Below are 12,793 nucleotides of genomic sequence, written 5' to 3'. Positions count from 1 at the left end.
TCCCTCCCCCCTTTCTCCTTATTCCCAAAAACAAAAAAAATCCCCTTCCCCCCCCCCCCCCCCTCCCCCCTTCTTCCTCCCTTCCCCTCTCCCTTCAAAAAAAAACCAACCCAAAAACACAAAAAAAAAAAACCTCCCCCCAACCCCCCCTTCCTCTTTTTTTTTCCTACTTCAAAACCTTTCCCCCCTCCCCCCCCAACCCCCCCAAAAAACAACCCTTTTTTTTTTCTTTTTTTCCTCCCCCACCAAAACAAAACCAACAACCCCACAAAAAAACACCCCCCCACCAACCCCCCCCCCCCCCAAAAAAACAAAAAACCACACCCCCCCCCCCACCCCCCAAAACCACCCCCAAAACCCCCCCCCCCCCCCCCCCCCCCCACCCAAAAAAAAAATTTACAAATTTTGTCTTCCCTAAGGCTCTCCTGAAAAATTATAAAATATTTTTTTAATCCCCCCCCCCCCCCCCCCCAAAACCCAAGCCCACCTAAAAAAAAAAAAAACAACTTTATGTCCCCACCTTCCGTGGGAAAAGGGTTCCTTTCAGCACCAATCTTTTTCCTGACTCCCCCCCCCCCCCCCCCCCCCCCCCCCCCCCCCCCCCCCCCCCCCCCCCCCCCCCCCCCCCCCCCCCCCCCCTTTTCATGCAGCATATTTGTGTCAGTATGCACAAGACACTTTGGTGTCAAGTTATAATTCATGGATTGACTAAATTATTTACTCTTGGTATGAATCTTCATCCATATTAAATTCAATCACGTATTTCTCCTACAACAGTACATTACCATCTCAAAATAATGCATTGTGTTGAATGTTCTTCCTTCACACAAAGAGCTGGCATGTCAGATAATCATATTAAACACTGGCATATGAACACTGAGTATTAATATTAACAGGATTTATTTTCATGTTAGTTATGTTTCTAGATTTGATAGTTTAAAATTGTATTTTACTTACTTATAGAGTACTTACTGTTTAAAATTAACATTTATGTTTAAGAATCGATTGTACAAGTTAGATTGTATAATGAGGCTTTATACGTTGAAGTTTAGTTTTGAAAAATTGGTATATGTGTTTATTGTCATCTACTGAATATATATTAGTCCCAACTTACACTATGGACGATCCCAAACCTCATGCAGTTCTATTATATCTTATTGCTGAACACTGAAGGTAGAAATTGCATCTGAAACCAAAGTTACTGTTAATTTGTTTAAAGATTAATGTCTGCTGTTAGTTAATCAATTCCCAAAGCCAGCTGGCAATTACATACAGTCTTTCTGTTATTCGGAAAAATATGGCAAGTACAGCAGAAATAAAAAGAACATCCTCTCTGCCTCCCAGCCATCATCCAGTTACATGATAGAACACAATTATAGACCAAATTACTAACAGAATTCCATTTCCAGAATGTACTGCATTCTGGTTTACACTATTAACCTAGGATGAAAAAAATTCTAAACCAATCTGAGGAGTCCCTCAAAGAAGTGTACATTCCTCCCATTAAGATGGTTTGTTTTTCTGTACTCCATCCACTCCACACATACACACATATACAAAGATCCTTAGGATAAGACTGAACATACTTATGCAGACAGTAAATGATGCAACGTGGTTTTCAGGTATCCAATTCGAAAATATTGATGCAACTAGTCACAAAAAGGCCTATTTTAGAGAAAAACAGGGAAACTAAAAGGTAAGTCATTTGACTGAGAGGAACATTTTCTAGACCAATACTTGAATACAGCTCATCAGTCTGGAATCCGCATTATATAACGGATATTAATAGAGTTGAGAAAGTCCAGAAATATTTCACAAGAAGAGTTCTCCACTCCTCTACTCGTAGCAGAATACCTTATGCCACCAGACTTGAAATTTTAGACCTAGACAACCTACAACTATGCCGTCTTCAGTCCGATCTAAGTATAGTATATAAAATCATACATTGCAATGTCCTACCTGTCAATGAATACTTCAGCTTCAACCACAACAATACAAGAGCACACAATAGATAAAGGTGATTGCAGGAAATACGACTTTAACAACAGAGTGGACAATGTCTGGACTCTGTGGTTTCTTCCCCAAACCCCAAAAACTTTAACCTTAGACTGTCTACTATTGACCTCACCCCTTTCCTAAGAGGTCTGTAGTGCACCAATGCATAAGTGCACCAATGTGCCTACTGTCCCTGTCCTATTGTTTCTTTTTTATTCGTATCCATTTCATGTATTCATACCCATGCTTATACTTATACCTGTTATCTAATACTTGCTTGACAAATAAATAAAATAAATAAAATGAATATAACAAAGAATAATCGTGTTGGAAGGGACCTTGATGATCTTTTAGTTCTCTTGCTCAAGCAGGAGACCCTGTATCATTCCAGATAAATGCTTGTTTAATCTTTTCTTAAAAACCTCCAATGATGGAACATAATGTAACTTCTGGAGATAAGCCTTTCTGTTGTAATTGTTTCCACTGTCAGGAAATTTCTCCTTAGTTCTAGAGCGGATTTCTTTATCCTACCAGTATTAGTTCTTATTCATTTCGTGTGCCAGGTTGGAAAAATGGGGAAGGGAAGCTAGTAAATTTATCTACAGTATCTATTTATTAAATTTATATGCCACCAATATCACTGTCAGGAGATTCTGGGTGGCTTATAATATCATATAAGCAAAAATTGAACCATTAAAATTTAAAAAATATTAAAGGTTAAAATTAAGCAGATACAGGCTTTGATTTGCAATATATCAAATCATTTCTTCAAACTTATATTTTCCACTCTTTTAGTAACATTTCCTTCCTCATTTCCCCACCAAAACCATTCCTAGCACACAGTATCTATATACATAAGCTTCACTCTTAGCTTAGTTATCCATGGGTATAGATGCTTATACATGCCTAAATACCAGCACACATCTAAATCCTTTCTAGAAAAATATATGGGTGTATGCACAACTGTTACATTTATTCAAAATAATTATGGAGGGGGTGGATGTTCTCCCAAATTAGTGGTGAAGTGGAGGAAGTGTGTTTTAACTTCACTGTTAAATTGAGTAAGTGAGTGATGAGTACGAACAATAAAAGTAACCGGCTGAAGGAGACAAAAGAGAAGAAAAGGCTACTTCATTTCAAGAGGGACAGGGAGAGAGATACTAATCCCATACCTTCTGACTTTTGCAAAGAAAATAACAGAAAGATGAAATCATGCAAAGAAATCATTGAATGGGTTATTTCAAGCAGTTGAGCTGAAGACTTTACCTTCCACTTGTCAACTTTTCTCATTTAGAGTTTCACTTCATGGAGAGATTCCTCCATCCATAGAAAAATTCCATGCAAATCAGGACTCAAAAGGAGGTTTATTTATTTATTTTTATTTATTTATTTGATTTGCCAATTGTTTACAAGATAATAAGTATAAGTGTATACATAGTTGTGAATACATGAAATGGGTACATATAAGAAAAATAAAAGAATAAGAGAAACAATAGGACAGGGACGGTAGGCACGTTGGTGCGCTTATGCACGCCCCCTACAGACCTCTTAGGAAAGGGGTGAGGTCAACAGTAGACAGTCTAAGGTTAAAGTTTTTGGGGTTTGGGGAAGAAACTACAGAGTCGGGTAGAGTATTCCAGACATTGACCACTCTATTGCTGAAGTTGTATTTCCTGCAATCAAGTTTGGTGCGGTTAACTTTGAGTTTGTATCTATTGTGTGCTCTTGTGTTGTTATGGTTGAAGCTGAAGTATTCATTGACAGGTAGGACATTGCAATGTATGATTTTATATGCCATGCTTAAGTCAGACCGAAGACGGCGTAAATGGACAAAGAAGCACTCCACTGAAGCACTCAGCCTTTGTACATGAGAAGGATGGCAGAGTAAAAGAGGATAGCATGCTGGCAGCACTGCTCATGCTCAGCAAACTTATTTGGATTAAGAACCATAGAACTCAATGGGTCTTTCTCAAGCAAATGTTGGAAGTTTTACATTAGCTAAAGTATATTTACAAGAGTAATTATGTTCAAGCAATGTTTTGTGCACATATATGAAAAAGGGGGGGGCGGGAGTAAATTAATTTCAGAGATGGAAAAAATGTGCAGAAGAGCAACTAGGATGATTAAAGGCCTGGAGACTAAAACATATAATGAATGGTTGCAGGAAAAGTTTTTAAGTAAGCCTTTTGTTGTTGTTGTTGCTTCTATTCCATCATGTTCTATATTGGTGCCCAATGCGGGATTAGTATTCACAGACTCCCAGTTTTTAATCTGATGCCTTAACCAGCACACCAACCTGGCTCTCTTGTCAATCTAAAGATCCACTTTTGCAGGAAAATAGAGAAACAAGGCCATAATTCTACTTACAGCTCATTAGAAAGCAGCAATTTTACAGTAGCGCCAACAGGTCATGGCAGATGAAGATTTCACAGTCTCAGTTAACCCCAGGATGCTAGGAATGCACTTCAAAGTGGTTACTGTTTACTTCATTGAAGTTTCTTCTGTTCATTAATACTTGTTTTTACTGGCAACTGCATACAAGAGTTTCCCACTCATCATATATTTTCTATTAGACTAAACAGAACATTTTCTTTTCTTTTTTATCTCATTCTTATTCGGGAAAATAATTCCTTTGAATCTCCTCCAACAACTCGGATGTTTCTTATAACCAAGCTGCCAAGACCTGATCATACTACTTCAGCCTTTGCTTAATTTTGTAACTGTTTAGTTATTTTTGAACTTCAGACATTGTTACTATATTTCCTCTCTTTCACAGTATTCCTTTATCCTGCTATACATGTATCCAACCTCTCTCTCTCTCTCTCTCTCTCTCTCTCTCTCTGTGTGTGTGTGTGTGTGTGTGTGTGTGTGTGTGTGTGTGTGTTTGTGTGTTTGTGTAATGTGTGTTGAGCTTCTGAACTTGAAGACCGAGACTAATCCCTAACAATAGTTCACAATGAAAATACAAATATATTACTGGAATGTAAGATTTGAATCAAATTGTTTTAAAAGCTATTTGTATTATACAGAGCCTCCTGGATTAGTGTAGTGGTTAAGCCACCAGTCCTAGAAAGCAGGCAATGGCAATTAGTGTAGTGGTTAAGTCACCAGTCCTAGAAAGCAGGCAATGGCAATCCACTTCTGAAAAATCTTTCGAAGAAAACTGCAGGGACTGGTCCAGGCCAGGAGTAAAAAATACCTGACTCAAAGACACGTATAACATGAGATATCCTGTATAGAGGATAAAAGAATGCTGTGAAAGACAGGAAATATAGTAATTCCTGCAACTGAGGTCTGGTCTTCTCTTGATGGAAAAATGGAACCTACCCTTGAAAAGTATCCAGAAGTTTCAAATGATGCAAAATATGACCGCAGGAGCTATACTGGCAGCCCGAAAAAGGGCGTATATAAGATCTCTGCTCTGTGAACTGCACTGAGTGCTGGTGTGCTTGATCTGGGTCCAATTCAAGACGTTGATCATTACCTATAAAACCCTACATGGCCAGGTTACCTATGAAACCAGTTTCACCCAAACGTATCAGCCCATCCCTCTCAGTCAGACAGGAAGATCCTGTCAGTCAGAGAATTCTGACTGGCAGATCAAGGAAAAGGGCCTTTTCTGCCACTGCCCCTGCTTTGTGGAATATCTTGCAGTGAGGAAAGGTGTTGAGGTAGGGAAAGTCCCCAGTCTTCTGGCCTTCCACAAAGGGGTCGAAACCTGGCTGTGTAACCTTGCATAGAGGTCACAAGGGCCCACACAGCAATGAGGTGGGCCCCTTGAGAAACCTTCTCATAGTCACTTGGATCTCTCCATCTCTTTCAATTTTATAATGTTATAATGTTGTTTTGCATTTTTAATAAATTATTCAGTTTTAATGTTTTATTGTATTGATTAAAGCCTCGGTGAAGTAGATGGATAGTTAAGAAGTTTGATATATCAATAAATTAAATAGTAAACCTCAGTTGCCTGAAGAGAATGTCCCTGAGACATACAACTTAGACTGGATCAGCTGAGACCTGCAACATATCACAAGTCAAGACAAGAAGATGAAAGTACCTAGACTACTTGAAAGAAAGAAGTGTAAATCAGACAATTAGTCAGACTATTAATCAGACCTATATAAAAGAGGTTGTTTTTGTCACTGGTTTTCTGGGACAAAAAGCATTTATATTTCATCCTTGACACTGTCGTGTGTGTTACTTTGGATGGAAAACACAGCAGGTATTTGTCTCTGGACTTTTCAAAAAGTATTTTCATCATCTAACAAAATATGTACTTTCCAATATGTTAATGTTATTAAAGATTTCCAAATACAATAAATACCATGTGTAACTTATATGACATACAACTATTATGTGTAGCAAAAATAGGTCTAATTCTTGAAATGAATTTACTACCAATTACACTTAAAGTTGCATCCTAAGTGTACATCACTCTTTCATTTTTTTATAAGAACAGCAGACTAATTTTAATAAGCTGTGTGTCTAGAATCATTTTCTTGAAGAAAATTTTTAAACCCAACCACTTTGTAAAAACAACAACCCTACTCCATGCAACCCCCTCTCAAAAGTCTGGCAAAGTACAAACAAAACTAAATATGTACCAGTCTGCAACTACAGCTAAATTGGGTTAGTTTCAGTGAGTCAAATCCTACATTGTGCATGCTCAAGGATTCTGTGCCCAGACTTGCCTTCCAATTTAGACTGGCAACCTCTAAGTAATTGCAGGGTAGAGCTAGTTTCCATTCAAAGTCTGTGAAAAGATTGCCTGACACTTTATACTGCTAGAAATAGAAAAATGGGTAGAAGGAGGAGACAGAGAAAATCAGGACTACAATCATGACTATCTTCAGGACATGCCAACAAAGAAAATAATCATTTGGAGAAGCTGCTTCATCCTGGGATAATAAAACAGATTATTATTAACAGATGAATTGGGAGGACTAATTACTGAAAAAGCCACATCTCAGGTTGTTCAAAAAAAAAACCATTAAGCTAAGTATCTAAACGGAGAAGACTCAAACTCCACATCACTTCTGAACTCTGTATTTTCCTCTGTTGTGTATTCTTCCTTAATTGTTGAGATTTAAGTAACTGGTAGACTAAGAAACGCTTGCAAACTATTTTTTGGCCACACGATGGCATTGCATCCATATGTAGTGAAGACAGGTGAAGGTGTGCAGAGGAACAATGGAAATACACAACTGAACTTTTCCAGGAAGAGTGAGGTAGAAGCCAAAGAGTTATGTTTAACATGCCCATATGTTAATACATAACATTGCAGCTTTTCTTCATTCTGGAATGGATCTAGCATCTCCTTGGAAAGAGAAATAGCAAACCCTCTTCATATAATACCAGGCTCTCTCTGGGGGTTGCTGCTTTTCTGAGATTAATGCTCAAAATGTATTTGAGTCTGGCAAACATATTGCCTACATTTTAGAACCTTAATAAAATGAATAAAGAAATATTATATAAGATTTAATTGAACCGGGAGAACCAGTTTTGCAAGTTGTGTAACGTGGACAGTGTTAATATTCGCAAAACCTATTGATTGATTATGGGACATCAAGTCATTTTTGACTCCTAGCAACCACATAAATATATTTTTTCCAGGCCAATTTATCCTAAGCTATTCTTTCAGGTCTCCCAATGATTTATTGCAAGTAAGTCTATCTATCTTGCCACCTTCTTCTTTTCTACTTTTCCCAACAATAAAACCTTTTCCAGAATTGTGCTTTCATATAATGTATCTGAAGTAGGATAATTTGATCGTTTGTACTTTGAATGAGAATTTTAGTTTGAGGGGTTTTTGTAGAAGGTGGTTACTTGATTTTTAATGCACATATTAAATCATCACGACAAAAGTAATACTTGATGAGATAGCTAGTTTTCTCTCTAAGCGTAGGCACACTGATTGTGAGCTCAAGCTACAAGTGACTTTATCAGCTGGGTCAAAATACTACTGATATTTCTATTCAATTATGAAGCATTTTTATGGAGATTTCTATTCCAGTAATTAACTGAAATAAAAATATAGAGTTTTATTAGATTTCTTTCTCTCTCTGTGTGTGTGTACTCAAGGTAGCAAACATATTTAATGCTTTTGCTTCCTCTTTTTCCAATAACCCTGTGAAGAGACTAGACTGAGACAGAGTGACTGGCCCAAAGTAACATACCCAGATTTCATGCTCTCTCATATGATATAAGGGCGCCACGATGGCTCAGTAATTAAGATGCTGGGCTTGTCGGCTGAAATGCCAACAGCCCAGGTTATTGAGTCGCAAGTGCCACATGACAGGGTGAGCACCCATCTTCATCTAGCTTCTGCCTATCTAGCAGCTCAAAAGTATTCGAATGTGAGTAGATAAATAGGTTCCACTTTGGTGGGGAGACCACTCCATGACGTCATCCCGGAAATGTCACTGGACAGCTCATGGCCTCAAAATGAAAATGAGTGTTGCCCCCTATTGTTGGCAATGACTAGCAGAATAAAATCCACAGGGGCACCTTTCCTTTCTTCCTTCCATACAATGTAAAAAGAAAAATACTTTGGATAATTTAAATGGACATGTCCATGTACTTTTATTGGTAACAAATGTAAATGATTTGCCATTGTTTTTATCTGAGAAGTTTCTTTCAGCTTCCCAGTTCAGCTTTCAGCCATCATATATCCTGATAGTTTTCCATTTAAGCACCAACAGTCTAATTCTGCTTGGTTTATGAACCAAGGCTGGCAAAGATTTTCTAATCTGCTAGAGACTGGCACAAACAGGCCCAATACTAAAGAGAAAGTCTTGATTCTTATTAAATTCTTCATTTCCCTTCAGAACATTTTACAACTGAAACCTTATTGAAATTCAATTCAATAAACTCAGGTTTGCATATAAACCATGATGCTCATTTAAAAAGAACTCGCTTGTGCTATGAAATTGGCACGAGACATTCTCAGTACTGGAGTATCAAAGAAAGTAAATGTATGAATTATTTCTGGCACTGCCAACATTTCCTGGAGCCATGTAGCCAGTCACTGTATGCCGAATTCTTTTGGCAGCAATGAAGAAAATATTATGCCTTGACTTTCACAGGTGCATTTCACCTTCACCTGTTTCTTATTTCAATCCATAAAGTGTTAAAGAACAGCACTTCTGAAAAATTAGGTCACAGATGTTTCAATTAAAGTTTAATTCAAGCTAGCATTTTTAATGCACAGATCACAAATATGGAGCAATCAGGTCATCGAAGTCAATAATTAAAAAATAGCTATACAGATTTGCTATTCTTGGGGGGAATCTTACATATTGGCTTGAATGACTTACCAGCCATTGTTTATAGTCACTAAATTAAGCAGCATAATTTTCACAGAAACAAAGATGGCTGTAGCCATGACCCATTTCTAACAAATTATTTTAACTACCTTTCAGCTTGGGCCACATCAAAATGTTGAGAGACTTGAATCCTACCAATAGCAGAATCCTTCTCCTTTTTCGTTTCCAGGGTGAGGTTTCTGCAGCAACGATTGTTCAAGTACATGCTTAAGATAAGTGATAGATACTATGTATTGCCCTTTAAGGAGCAGCAGTGAATAAAGAGCTTAAACAGGCTTCGGATAGGATAGTGATATAAATCTAGACAGTTTAAAATCATAGATGTGGAGTCCTTGTAGCTCTGTGAGCTTGGTTGCTTTCTGTGCTAGATGTTACCTAGTTGGGTAATGAAAGTCTTCAGAAAACAATCAAGATCAGAGAGCACCAAGACTTCACAGTTCATTCCTGAGCCACAAATATTTTCTTCTGTTAAAATGACATACCTCAGAGATACAGGTGTGTATGTTAAATCTGGCAAGATAATGGGAGAGAATGTTGTGATTCAAGCCCCCACTGAAAGTATTGAGGAGCTTACACTGTGAAATAGCACCCAATATCCTGATGATGAAAGCAGCAACACAGAAACATGAATAAGTTCCACCTCTTTTGTATGTGTGTTTCCATGTGCTTCACCAAGCCTTTCAATTTTTGTCTCTTTGACCTCTTCATGATTTGTTCTGGAATTTTCACTATGAATATATAATACAGAATTAAAGTACCAATAGCAGTGGAAACATCTCATGAGCTTTGTGAACCCTCAAGTTCTATTTTTGCCACTTGGTTCAATCCTGGACTCAATTATAGGAAACTGAGTGCATAAGAGCCAAGTAATAATTATAGGCTTCTACCATCCTAAAGTTTCACAGCCAAAGCATTGTTCTAGAGATTGCAAAAAGTCTATCCTCTATTTTGAGAAGAAATAAGCCACCTGTATATGTCTGGCTTGACTGACAGTACCTAGCCAGTTTTGGTTGATCTCAGCAAAGCTAAATAAAATTGAGTCTGATTAGTACTTGGATGTGAGAACACCAGGAAATATTGGGCAATAGGTTAATTAGACTAGACTAGACTGAACAACAGGGAATGGCAAACCACTTCCATACTGTTGCCAAAAATATTATATGAACATATGCATGAAGTGATTAGAATTTTAGCTCAAGAGTTTTTATCTTTTCCTATTAAGCAAGACTGGTATGCATGACTGAATTATAAGAGGAGAGGGAATAAATTTCTGATGGTTATTCTCTTTGCATCGCCTGTTATATTGGGTGCTCCAGAACAAATTATACCTTGCTAATTGCAAGTGATATCCAGTTGCTTGTACTTGCCGTTATCTGCAGAGGACTTATTGAAATATTACGGAACCCAAGGAGCATTTGTACTAGCCAACTGTAACTGTACATACCACTTAGGACAACAATGTTTTTGTCAATATGCACTGTAGAGTTCAATTTACAGCATTTGTGTATTTTACTCTGCATTTATTGCTGACCTGTCCTGATAGTGTGATTGTCATTGAAAGAATTTACAATTTAAATTTCTGCAAGTTCCACAGACCCGTTTAGAGCCATAACACTTGCACACTTTTAATATAGCATAGTGAGAAGTAATAGTAGATGGATACAAGTCCAGGTTTGTTATCAGAAAAGTGATATTCCAGAAATTTAAAGATAGCATCATAAATCACTAGCCTAGACATCATGGTGAAGGGTTCAGAATGTCTTTAAGAAACAGCGTAAAATAATTAAATATAAAAAATACACCATATAGTAAAAAAAAAGTCTCCTTGAAAGTCTTCTATGTGGGCCCATCCCTAGGGAGGGAGGGATATAAAATGAAGAAAGATTCCCATGTGAGAGGCCTTGAGCTCTTGAAAGAAAAGCGAGATATAAATCTAACAAATATATAAATAAAACTTGTTGCAACTCTCGTGCAATCCCCATCATATCCTACTGCACTTTGCTGTTGAAGCACCAGCTTTCCTTCTGGTGAAACAAAAGTCAGTGCAGTAGAACTTGCTAATGCTATGAGTGAAGATGAGAAGATAATAGGTTGACAACTCTGCTCTCTGGCAACTTAAAACAAGGAAAAATGCTATCCAACCTAGGGGATTTTAAAATTCAGAATGTTGAGCCAAACTATAACCATTTACACTCTGAAACATTTGGCCTAATGATTTAAATAAAGGAGCTAACAATATGATAAGTAATCATTCATGTGATTAGAGGGAAAAATCCTTAAACTCCAATGCAGCTTTATTTTGGCTTGGATTGCATTTCCAAATTAATTTGTTCTATCTTATTAAAGCCCAAAGCAGGTAGAAAAACTTAAATTTAAATACATATAAAAAAAAGTTAATTTGAACATATAGTTTCACCAAATATATATTTTTATGCATTTCTCCCAAATTATACATTCTCAAAGTGTATTTCAAAATGTACATTTCATTGCAAAATGAAGATTTTGTTTCAGTTGAAAATGTAGAAAACTGCAAAACCCGTACTATAACTTTATTCAGACCTATCTGTGATTCAGAACAAAGATCAAATTCCTCGGGTATGTATAACTGTGCCATTTTCCGTGCAGCATTTCTCTTCTGCGAGTGTATTGCTTTAATCTGATTATTGTGACACTGCATGCAGTTGCAGATCAAAGGCCAATGTGCTATATGCTATTCAGTAAATATGACAAGAACTCAAAAAGAATATCCATGTATATCTCATATCAAATATATAGAGCATGGCAACTATTGCTCATATTCTTATCTATTCATTTGAATATACAAAAATTCTTGAGTTGAGTTCAACTGACCATATAGATACCTCCATGCAACAATATGGAAATAATGTGCATTGCCCCCTTCTGGAATATGGGTTCTCACACCCCCACTTTCCAGTCTAGTGTCAGGATTCCGGCAGTTACCCCCATTTAAATCATGAGTCTCGAGCCAAACTTCCAAAACTTAAAAAAGATTTATTGGAAGTTAACATGCCACCACTGCTTGGGTGTAGCCAACTCTGAGACACATAATTCATTGTCACCCTGGATCCTGGTTTTCCCCCCACCCCCTGGGTGTATTGTAATTCATATTCTCCAATGGGACACATCCATTGCCAAGAATCATCAATCATGCTCTCCAATTAGAATTTTGCATGGAAGAAACTTCAGCTGCCTAGTTACTATCTTTGAAAACATTTATGGAATGCAATTTCGATTTTGCAAGCTGCTGCACTGCTCCCCCCTTTCTTTCTGTTGGCAACTCTAAAAATACCAGAGAAATATTTGATGAGTTGACATCTAGCCTACACCTCTGGAATTTTATGGAGTTTTCCCATCCTTGTGATATCCAACTCCATCTGACTTAGCTTTTTCATAGTTGGCCAGATGCTGCCATCTTGAAGTGTGCATAATCAAAGTGATTATTTTATTCCCAG

General features: G+C 37.4%; 1 protein-coding gene and 1 long non-coding RNA gene across 5 annotated transcripts in view; one reads left to right on the top strand and one right to left on the bottom strand.

Moving 5' to 3' along the window:
* The window catches only part of ERC2 (ELKS/RAB6-interacting/CAST family member 2), a 664,972-nt gene that overhangs the window by 566,364 nt on the left and 85,815 nt on the right, over nucleotides 1–12,793 (bottom strand). The window lies entirely within an intron of this gene.
* The window catches only part of LOC148132022 (uncharacterized), a 110,069-nt gene that overhangs the window by 13,919 nt on the left and 83,357 nt on the right, over nucleotides 1–12,793 (top strand). The window lies entirely within an intron of this gene.

The sequence above is a fragment of the Notechis scutatus genome, chromosome 2 (assembly GCF_049901735.1).
Source record: "Notechis scutatus isolate UNSWTSFEM ecotype Mainland chromosome 2, rNotScu1.2, whole genome shotgun sequence".
NCBI lineage: Eukaryota > Metazoa > Chordata > Lepidosauria > Squamata > Elapidae > Notechis > Notechis scutatus.
This window is presented reverse-complemented; position numbering and strand designations above follow the sequence as displayed.